The sequence below is a fragment of the Centruroides sculpturatus genome, unplaced genomic scaffold (assembly GCF_000671375.1).
Source record: "Centruroides sculpturatus isolate CEXI.00-Female unplaced genomic scaffold, Cexi_2.0 scaffold333, whole genome shotgun sequence".
NCBI lineage: Eukaryota > Metazoa > Arthropoda > Arachnida > Scorpiones > Buthidae > Centruroides > Centruroides sculpturatus.
In genome coordinates this window covers 574,933-584,618 of record NW_019384637.1, presented here as the reverse complement: position 1 = coordinate 584,618, position 9,686 = coordinate 574,933, and positions in this window count along the sequence as shown.

Genomic DNA, 9,686 nt, shown 5'->3' with positions numbered 1-9,686 from the left:
TTATGTCTAAAATTATATCTAGATAAACAATTTTAATTTTATTTATTTCTATCGTAATATGAAATGCACATGCAAATCAATGGCGTAGCGAGGTTCCTTAAAACCCTACAATGCCCACCTGTTGGCACCATTATGGGCCACACTTAAATCAACCATGATGAGTATGGTTAATAAGGGCCTCTTAGTGCCTTTGGGACAGAAAGAGTGAAAAATAAAATTAAAATATTCATAATGCGGATGTCTTGAGGTCTGAGGTTCCATGCTAATTAAATGTTTACATCAAATAGTTTTCGTGCAATGTAAATGAGATTTCATTCTTCTTAGATTGGTAAGGTTTCCGAAAATTTTTGTAGGGATCTCAAAATTAGACTATAGCTATACTGCTGAGGCACACCAGAATTGAAAGAAATTTCATCGCATCCAATTAGAGAAAAATTGGGTTGTTTGCAATGTAAGTTGATTAGAACAGAACTTAGTAAACTTTAAAAAATTACATTAACATTTTAAAGATAGAGGTTAACGACTAGTATGAAGCTTTCTTCGTAATAGTCATTGACCTCTGCTTTTTCATATATCACCGTCAATACAGATTTCTCCGTATTGACGCTAATGTAGAATTTTAACTAGTTTTTTTTTTTTTCTTAAATAAATTTAGAAGTTATCAATATTTTTATTATTAGGGTAGAATACATAGGTAATAAAATTTAGAAATTATTATGAGATTTATTATAGATACTGGTGATCGATGAAACAAGTTAAAACAATCGTTAATATTTAATACTTTTTTAATAAATTTTCATATTTTTCAAAATAGAACAGAATGAAGTTGATTAAAACATGCAACTTATTGGAATATTCATCCTTATTGTTTTAAGAAAATCGTATGAATATTTTATCTTTTACGTATAACAAAATCTATCTCTCTGCTATTTAAATATTTAATAAAAGTATCCATATTTAGTAAATTTTATTTAATAGGTCTAGAGAAAAATATCAAACATTTTACGGTAAGTTTATAAAAATGAAATTATTCTTGCATTATTAATAACTAGTGAAATGAATTATAACTATTCATATTACAATGTTACTTTTTGTATGTTTGTGGATATTTTAAATTAAAAACTAAGAAATTAATAAATAACATATAAATATTTTGAAAATACTTTAAACAATAACCTTTGAATCAAAATAATACTAATAAAATTATTAAGAAATGATTAATAATAATTTATTTATTTGTTATTTTAAACAAATAAAAAGTTTTTTGAATATAAATTAATTATAAATGAATAAAAAATTTAGAATAAATATTAAATTCGAATTAAATGTTTGAAATCACTTAAACTTTTATCAAATATATTCATATTTGGTTATAAAATCAATTGAATTATTAAAATTTTTCAACATAAATGAAGTGTTTCAAATAATCATGTGATATGAGGTCAGGTTGAACCACTTCACTAAAATATATTTTAATTTTCGTATCTAAAACTAAAAATATAATCGAAATTTTAAAACTGTATAATAGCGAAAAAAATCTAAAAATAAATCAACTTAAAATAATATATTAAATACTGTAATATAAAATTTTAAATACAGTAATCATAATAATAATACGGCTCACATAAATTTGTTATAAAATTAATTTTATTTAGTTAATTACAAATGTATTTTATCTATAGAGGAATGGAATACGATTTTAATAATTAGTATATTGAAATATCAAATAAGCATTAACACTGCATGTCATGTGGAATAGGCTACGAATACTTTGGAGACGATACACTATTAAAATAAATAAAAAATAAAAGGAGTTATTAATAAACGGAACCATGTTGTAATTTAGAAACTTTTTAAAATGTCTTCATCTTCGATAATAACCAACACTTGTCTTGCCAACTTCTAATGTAAATACTGTATAAGTCTACATCAGAGAAAACATTTTCTAGTTAATACTTTCCTTATGTATAAGCTTATATATAACTAGAAGAGGCTTAAATAACGATAAATGAAGCTTATATAACAAATAGATTATGAATTTGAGTAAAGATCTAAAGAGAAACTAAGAGTTTAAAATCTGAGGCAACTCCAAAGTTTTTTAAATTTTAGTTTTTATTCAGAATCGGATTACGCATGAAAAAGTGTAAAGCCTCGTCATAATAATTGATTTCAATGTTAAGTCATTTCATCTGTACATATTTTAAGAATTATATTGCCACAGATTATAAACGATAGGTCTGTTGAGAATGAACTTCAATATGAAAGTTTGAAGTTGTCACAAACTTTGATTGATTTTATATAGTAAAACTTTCGTGAATAGAACAAATATCAGGTTTCTTAGAGAACATTAACTGTGGTGATGCTTCAGTATATTGAAAGGTGTTTGCATCTAAAAATGTTACAGCGGTATTTTATATACTTTTATAAATATACTATTATTAGGGAGTCATTCTCCGGGATAATGAAGAAATACTCAGTTTATTTACCATTAGAAATTCGAGTAAAAATTCCATTTGTGTAAACGATATATTTACTAATAAGCAGGATCCCGAGAGAATGGACAGCTGTCGGTACAGAGACCGTTTCGGGTCCCCCTTTGGAGACCCTATATACACTAATAACATAATGATATTGAAGCAAAAAAATAACCTAGTATAAATGTTAGCCCATGACCAAAGTTATTTCATTATTTGGAAATGATAATCAGAAAACGGACATTTTTTTAATTTTTTTCCCTCTCTGATGGGCTTTCTAAAACTCGTCGGTCCCGGGAGAAGAGTCCCGAGACCACTCGGGCTGCACCACCACTCGTATGACCTACTAATGAAAAAAATTCTAATTTTTCTTAAACTATAAAAAGAAATATTAAATAATAATCATTTAATTGAAAAAAGTAATGTGAATTTAATAAGAATTTATGCACTCCAAATAGACAATTTAATATTTATTACCATTATTATTATATTAATCTATTGTTTAAGGGAATTAAGGAGATCCATTTTTTACATTTATTTGACGCATCTTTTTATCCTATTATCAAGCCCTCTATATAATGACAAGTAGAAAAAATGCAGCATATCATTCATAACTCTGAGAAGAAAGATGAAATATCTGTGCAATTTAATTGTATGAATCAATAAAAAGTTGAAATATACCATTTGGGGCTTTGATATGAACTCAAAATATCGATTTTCTCGATAGTTTACATTTAACAGACGGGTAGGAATTTCCGTACCTGTCGGTTTCATCTCCCTTCACCGAACAGCTAGTATTTATGCCATTTAATATACTATCTGCCCTTTTAAGGTCACAGTAAAATTTTCGTGAATAGAACACATTACAACTTATAGCTTTCCAATACAAACGTTACATTTCGAAACAAAACGTTAGGAAATTGGAGTGGTCTAATGAACACGGGACAAAACTGAATTAATGATATTGCTGTTATCATAATTACGTTTAAAAAATATATACATTTCTTATTTAAAGCTTCTAGAATTATCTGTTAAGTTCAAAGGTATTGTACTTAATGGATGATTATCAAATATCAGATTGCTACAAGGAACGGCTAATTATCATCTAATTTATGCAAAAATAAATATTATTTTATGCACTAATGTAATATTTTATGTATTTAAACTAACACTTTTTGCACTGTTATCTGAGTATATAATTATTCATCATGAATCAAAATGCAGTTTTAAATTAACCTATAACGAAAATATAGAGTAAAGATTGGTGGAGGTATATAACTGTCTAAAGCTTATTATGATTTGATAGTGGTCTTTAAATTTAGTTGATTTAGTTTATTTTGATAATGTGATAGATATCAATTTTTGTTTAGACGTCCTAGAAAATCGTTATCTGAGTTTTAGTAACATTCTGCAGGGATATTTTTTTATTAGTGGAGCAACAATCCATATCATTACTCGTAGTATGAAAATCAGGTATGAGGATATGAGCTTTCAAAAAATGAACTAAATAGATCTTGAGTTAGACCTTAATCCTACTGAGGATTGAATAGTCATCTCTTTAAAAGATGAATGGTGCAAATTTTCGAATAACGTAAAAGCAAAAATCTAGTGGAAAATATGTTATCGGGGTTAAAAATTATAACGGAAGCTAAAGATTTTAACATTTTTACTATCCCTGATGTTATATGTAACAGAGGGAAAGTATGGCGATTGGTCAAAATTTATTTCCCCCAAGATTTTTACATTTGTGGACCCAGGAAACCTTAAAACGACCAGAAATGCGAAAAAAAAACTTGGAGGTTTTTCTGTATGTATGGATGTTAGTATGTGTGTGTATGTGTGGGTGGCACAATTTAGTTTACCTACTTTGAAGCTTAATAACTCCTATGCTTTTTGTCGAAAATCTCTGAAATTTTGCAGGAAGGTTTGCATATTAACAGCATTGATCCTATTAAATTTTAATGGTTAAAGGTCAAGGGGTGGAGAGATAAAGAGGATCACCTAAAGACGATTTTAATCATTATTAACATTTACATTTTTTTTAAACTCATCTCTACCCTCAAAATTAAGCTTTTTCGATTTTATTATTATAAAATAAATAAAGAGGTTTTTAAAATAAAATCTCATAATAGATGACGCCAAAGACAATTTTAAATCTTTCTTTGACAGAAAAGTTACGCAACTCGATGCTAAATTTTTAAAATAATTTTTCTATGAATGAGTAGTTATAGATAACAGGTATAATACTGCATTAATAACTGTAGTAAATGTTAGGAAAAATTACAGAATAAGTTTTAATTGATATAAATATGTTATTGAAAATCATAAATTTAAAACGCTATTATCATATTCTGTGGCCATGAATTTTTTTTGACATTACATTTCATTATAAAAGCTTATGTATGAAAAATTCTTAGTACATTGTTCTACTTTTTTATTACACAATATCATGACTTTATTTATCGAACAAATGCCAAACATATTTTAATTTATATTGAAAATTACAGAAATCATAGATATTTTGAGATTTCTTTGAAATCGTGTGACTTATAATTAATAAAGTGAAGATATTATGATAGAATATTTTTTAAACTTAATCCAACCGAGATCTTGATCAAAATAGTCTACATATATATTATATAGGCTATATAAATACTTATGCAATAGCCTCCTACATAATTTAAATCCACTTTCCTACATTTACTTGAAAGCGAAAAATGTAAAATTTTAAAATAAATATTTTACATTTGCAAAGTTTTATTGACCCCCTCAAATTTTCACCGACCCTATTGGGAAGCCTTGGCTTTAGATAATAGATATGATCATAAAGACAATTTTTAAACATTTGAAACATTGCGGATGATAACGAAATTGGAGGATAAAAACAAGAGTTTTTTAGGAATACAAATGACTGTGGATGATCGCCATTCATTAGAAATAAACCCTGTTTGAATACAGTAATTACAGTAAAAATACGAGAAAGAACAATAGCTGCGATCGAAGTAATAAAATAATCAATATATCTCGTATTCTTATTTGGTTTTAGTTTTTAAATAAAAAATATTCATAGTCAAAAAGTTTTGTTTATTTTTTATGTACCATTACTTAATTTGCTTATTATTAAGTTATACGTTATTTTTTTCAATTGACGGGCGCCATTGTGTCATTATGCCTAAGAAATTCTACGCTTTGCATCACCCTGACGATGCTGCATCATCTCGGTAACATGAAATTTAAACAATTCCTACAACAACATATCAAATGGTCAATCTCCGGATATAAATCCGATAAAAAATTGTCTATAGTTGATAAAAAGAAATTGACAAGAAATTTACTATCATTAAGACTAGATTTGTAACATATTATTATAGCCTATACCTATTTATGATAACTTACAGTTATGTTTTCATAACTGACTTATTTCTGTAGAAATTTTTTTTGTATTCATTTAATAAAATTCCAATTTTAAATTTATAATAAATTTTAAGCCAATAGCAAATAAATAATTGGTTATTTTACATGACTTATATTTTTAATATCAGTAACTTTATTAACGTCAGAAGCAAGTTTTAGTAATCGCGAGATACTCTGCTAATTCATATTACTTGCACATGCAAGATTTCACAGACTGATCGTATCAAAAAGCAGTAAGTAGATTATTAATTCTAAAAAAAATATTTTAACCATATTTATTAATGATAGTATAAATTATATTATTTTAAACAGAAATTTAATGATGCCTTTGGTTACAACTACATTTCTGATGCTCAATTTTAAGAACACACGAAACACACACTTTTAACATAAATAAATCATAATACGTCTGGTTTATTATGTAATCAAAGATGTAATAAATATGCAATCGATAATAAATTATATCTATTGCAATAGAGCATTACTTTTGCATTATAATAGCCTATATTCTATCAAAATAAATACAATTAATGGAAACCAATTTACGAATATTCTATTTATTTATTATTTCTTCTGATGCAGTGTCATGAAATTTAGACGCTGAATAATAAATAAGACAATCAAATACAGTTCTTGTGTTTAGTATTAAATTGACTATTCTTGACAATCGATCAATTGGTTCATCGTTTGTTGTATTGCACGAAATAACATCAGAGATTTTCGTATCGCTTAAACCATTATCATTAGATTTATGCGATCAAACTGAACGCGTTTTCAATATACTTACTTGTAGTTATCGACAAACGTTCAATATATTTGATGAACGAAACTTTGTTATAGGCCTGCTTACTTTCGTTAAACCAAGATTGTTTCTTATTGTTTGGTTTGTTGAGTTACGGCAAAGTAATACTTGGGCGATCTGCCTAGGAGGGATACCTTTTGGTAGGTTTTTTAAAGGGTAACTGACCCCTATTCAGGCGTTACAGATGTGGTGAAAACCCGGAAAACGGAACGTGGCCAGCCCATCCTGGTGAGGCGCGAACCCACGATCAAACTCCCAGTGTTCAGGGAACGAAACCGTTTGGCCACTGGTGGGCCCTTATTGTTTGATAATTTGTGAATATTCGGAAACGGCGTAATGTCAGTTTTAATTATTTAAAAGTTTTTCGCATTTATTCTGTAAAACAGAGAGGCCCAAACTTTGTATTGGCGGACCAAATTGCTTATAAATCGTAAGTAGTGGGCAACAAATATTTTAATTTTTTTTATATTCCACAAACACTAAAAGTAGGCATATTTCTATCATTAAAGTTGTGTCAAATATGTTTGCAGACCGTATTAACGTGTGGTGCGAGCCGGATTTGGCTTGAGATCGTTGTTTGGACACTGCTATAAAACACGCTAGTTTTAGAAAATGAATTCGTTAATTATTTTGGAAATACGTGTATTTGTTATGTGAATTTTTGTCGAGGTTACAATTAGATACATTATTTCGTTTCGGAAAACATCGCAATATTTTAAAAAGAACCGAAAATAACATTAAATTGGGTTATTATTAAATTAAATATTCAATTTTAATTAACAAATATAATAATATTTTAAAGTTAGATTAGAACATAAATAAATGTGAACTACGAAATTTGATTTATTGGCAAGAACGCAGTAAAGATCTAAATCAGTGCTTTTGAAACTTTTTGTATAGCTCCACTCGATTAACGCTTATTAAAAAACACCGAAACTCCACCCTATTTTCAAAAAAATTTGACCTTGAGTTCAGTTTCAGTAATAGCAGGCTTATTGATCGTTAGGATTAATGTTGCTATAATGAAAAAAGTATATATCTCACAGTTATTATTTTAATACGCACTTACATTCGTATTTAAATATACACTATTACTTTCCACTACGTATTTTTTAAAATTTTCTTAGAATAATTCCAAATATCGCGACATTCTCGAATAGCTCCTTGGCATAAATAGTATCATGAGACTCATTTTTTTTTAAAGCACCGATCTAAAGCTGCGAAAAATTGTCTACCATTATACTAAGCCAGGCCTGGCCAACCCAAATTGTTTCGCGGGCCACTTTAATCACGCGTATCATTACGGTGGGCCGCAATTTAGGCAAACATGCTTTTAAAAAAGTAAAACAAATACAAAATGAATAAGATTTTATTGTTATACCAAGAGTTCGTACTCGCACTTGCGCATTATAACAACGACACATGCAAATTTTCATTTATTTAATTGTTTTGGTATACACATAACGGAAAACAAAAGTTTTAATAGATATATAATATCGCTTAGCGGGCCACACAATTTAACGTGACGGCCGCGGGTTGTCCAGGCCTGTACTAAGCAATCGCACATTCTCTGTAATAACCTGTATGTGTTCAATTTTGAATGAGAGTACAGTACTGTATTTTTATAATGCTGGGAAAAAAAAGAAAATATTAAATCGTGTTGCAATTAATATAAAAGTAGAAGTAAAATTTACGAATTGATGAAATAAATGTATAATTTCAGAAAATTTGATTAAAAGAATTTACTGAATAAAGTTTCGATTTAAAAGAGAGAGAGAGAGAACTAGTTTTATTAGGTAATAATTTATGGTTTAATTCTATAATAAAGATTAAAAACTTTGTAGATAAATTGAAGAACTAAATCATTTTTTTATTCCCTTGACTTATCACCTAAATTGATTTATTTCTATCAAATACGTATTGAAAAGTTGAGCTTTATACCTGCCAAAATACCTTAAATACTAATAAAGACAGTGTCACAAAGAAATTAGAATAACTAAATAAAGAAAAAAATTTTCTAACTGTTCGATAAATAAGTTCAAAGGTATGTTTTTTATTCAGGAGGATATTTTGAAAAAAATAAAAAAACAAACTACATTTTAACATGTAGTTTATTTAATTTAAATTCATTTAATTCAGTAACGTGAAGATCAAACTTTACAGTTTATATATATATATGCACTATATCTATTATTTCCGTAATATATATACTCTCCCTATATATATATATATATATATTTTATTTATATTATGAATTACAATATGTATATAATAAAAATATAGAAAATTATAGTAGAAATTTTCTATATTTTGATTTCAATTAAAAACTGGATTAAAATATTTAGAAAACTGATTAAAAAGTCAATTGAATAAACTGGTAAACAGTTTATCATTTAGCTTGAAGTTTGCATGTTATTACTTATTTAAACCATAATTGTTTATACACGTTATGGCTGTAGAAACATAAAAGATTTCTTATCCTTTTTGCGAAAAAAATCACGAAAATTTTCTTATCAGAAAAGCAATCGATTATTATTTGAATTTCAGCAATCAATTATTTGTTCTTTTGTATCACATGATAGGTTTTTTAGGTCGAGGTACTTTACAGTTTCCTCTGCTTTTATATGTTTTTTTTATAGGTTAATGTATTGTGTATTCTGAAACGTTAGTAGCAAACTTACTGTCTACTCATAAACTTCTTATCGAAATCATCTTTCTGAATTTGATTGACTGACAATTTAAGATCAATATTTCGTTACTAATGAGCAATGACATTGGTTAAATTTTAACTACAAGTATTTGTAGTAACGTTTTAAAATATGATTTTATAATTAATTAAATATTCACAGGAAAAATACCCTTGCTTTTGAAAGCAGTATAAATATCTTCGATTTAGAGCAAAATGCTTTCGTTAAAAGAAAATATTTAATTGGGAGAACAATGTTTGTCTTTTCTTTGTTTTACTTCCTCTTTCCGGTTTTTCTTGCAATACCTTA